A 2,926-nucleotide genomic window follows, 5' to 3' on the forward strand; every position below is an offset into this window, starting at 1 on the left:
GTGAAATAGGAAACTTTAACAAACAACCCAATACCATAAAAATTAGGAAAGGTAAACAAATCCATATAGAGTCCCCTGGTTCCCATGGGAGGATGTGATTGGCTTGTTTGAATAATTCCTCCGCCTGGCAGGGAACTGAAACCTCAGGGATAAGCAGGAACTGCACCTGCTCCCGTGATAAGGAGGTCACTGGGTTAGGGCACAGAGTGAGGAGGGAGACTTGTCATTAGGCTATTTGAGCCATCCTGATTTTACCAGATGTCAAGGCAGCACATAGTAGTGAGCCTTAATTTTAGGTCATCCACGACATACAACCACACCAAAGAGAATTGGGAAGGGATGAACTAATCTAGAAGAAATTGGAAAGAAGTATTTTGACTCAAGACTAAAGAAAAATAAACCATTTCAGTACTGTACTCTAGTTATTAATATTTTCTTTGCAAGGGTATGGGTTATCAATTCTGAAAATATTTTTATATAGTAGGATTGAACAAATAAGCAAATTTATTGTAAATAATGAAAACCAGGTAACTCACTGGTGGAGGAAGATGATATAGATAAATGATTGATAGATAGACAGATAAGGAAAATGGGAAGGCTTGAAAAAACTGATGGATTGGAATATGAGGTAGGAGTGTCAACTCACAGGATGCATACATAGATTGATAGGTACATAGATACACATGTAGAAAATTAAATGTAGATGTGTATACATGGGTTCGTGTTTATAAATATATTTTCTGACTTTCTATGTGGAATGCCTAGAAGAAATGCAATGAAATCTCTGTAGTAAAGAGCACACCTAGTGCTGAGATTATGGTTTCTAAAAGTCATTCTCTAATAATGGAAGCCAGTGCTCCTTGGAGAAATAGTTGCTTCCAGGACTAGGGAAAAAAAAATATGAGAAGCTTGGAATATCTTGCGGTGCCAGAAAATAAGGAAGTGTTGAAAGTGGTTGAAGATGTTTTGAAAGGAACTCTCAGTTGCCAAAGCTGGAACATTTTGAGCAAAAGAAAAACGATAATGATAGAATTTATAACATAATTATAATGTATAATGTAACTTTACAGTGGAGACGTGGTAGAAATCACCTTAACCAAGTGACAAAGTTTAACCTGTATCAGCATCATCTATATCATATATCTCCTGATAGAATGCACCGAGAAGGCTTCACCACTTTTGTGGTATTTTTGCCAACATACATAACCTCAATCTAATCATGAGAAAACAGACAAGTCCAAGTTAAATAAAATAACAAGGCAGTACTCTTCCAAAGTGTCAAGGTCATGTGAGACTTGGGGACACTAGGGAGACACAAGTAAATACAATGTGGAATCCTGGGTTAAATACTAGAATGGAAAAAAGGAGTTTAGTGACAAATTAGTGAAATTTGAATAAGATGTGTGTTTAATTAATAGTATTGCATCAGTGTTAATTTCCTGATTTGATAATTGTACTATGGTTTATAAAAGATATTAACATTAGGGGAAGCTGAGTTAAAACTATAAGCTAACATAAAAGCCAGTATGGAAAGGAAAATCAAGAATCATCTTTGAGTCTGAAAACGGGCCCTTAAGCTGTGATAAATCCAAATGCATATGAGAATTATAGAAGGAGCCCTATCACTTGCAGAGAACAGTTTAATAATTTTATGTCTGTGGCATTGCCTCTTAGGTTATATGCTTTCCAAAACAGCTTATGATAGAGGTGTGTCATCTGTCTTTGTCATACTCAACTTATCAACCTCATAAAGATAGTGAGTCGGGGCTAAATTTAAGAAATATACAATGTTGTCACTTTCTATATGGGGCCAAATTAGAAGGGAGTGTAGGTTTTAAATTACCCATACATTCTATCATCTATCATCATCTATCTAGGTTAATAGAATCTAGATAGATACTTAGATAGATATGTAGATACATGATAGATAGGATGTATGGGATAGATGGAATATAGATATAGATAGATTGATGTATAGACGTATATAGATATCTATATCTATGATGTTATAGTATAGTACAGTCTAATAACTCTTCATTAGCAAGTATCTTTCTGAATCTCAATTAATTCTTCAATTTTTCCCCAAGGCTTTTCAGGAAAGTCATTATCACCTTGCCTGTCCTTTCTAACAATGCAGTTAGCTCTTTATTGTAAGTCAGGAAATCCTTGAAACTATTGTCCCAATCCTTGAAAAGGTTTCACCAACCAGCATTGAATATTTCAGGTTTTTCTGTATCCACTGCTTGGGATATACTTGTACTGATACTGAGTGAAAGAGCAGGTGCAATTTCAAGAGAATTCAAATTGGTCTTCTTTTTTCTCTATGCTCCTCTCTTCTTTTTCATTCTGTATTTCATGATCCCAAGTTATGCAGCAACATTAATGACACTAAGGCAGACTGCTGAGGATTACTCTTATCTTTATTAAAATGCAGAGTACCCATTACCTCTGCATGGTAACAGTCATTGCAAGTTTATGAAGCACAGTTAATCAGGGGTTACAGCCTTCTGTCAGTAGACCAGTCCAAAGATGTAGATCTCTTCGTCCTGTGAGCCCAATATGGTGTTGGAACGTGGAGGTCTGTCAGTTCCACTAGGCCTCTCCTCCCTGTAAAATGCACGGAGTCAGAATTCTTTTCAGTGGCCTTGGTAGAGAAAAGTTGGAAATCTCATATATTCATTATGTGCTAGGCAGATAAATGCTCAATCAATGGAAACAATACTGATAAGCATCATTATAGCTAATAGAGGATCACAACCCTTGTCTAATAGTCTGCAAAATTTTACAAGTGATATTAAATTCTTTTAAATGTGTTGGATGGTAAATACGGCAATGCTAATTGCCCAATTTACCTTCTCTATAGATATGTCATTTTATAGTTTGGTCATCCTTGCTGTGATGGCCAGTAATACAGAGGATACTGTAC

The sequence above is a fragment of the Lagenorhynchus albirostris genome, chromosome 5 (genome assembly GCF_949774975.1).
Source record: "Lagenorhynchus albirostris chromosome 5, mLagAlb1.1, whole genome shotgun sequence".
Taxonomy (NCBI): domain Eukaryota; kingdom Metazoa; phylum Chordata; class Mammalia; order Artiodactyla; family Delphinidae; genus Lagenorhynchus; species Lagenorhynchus albirostris.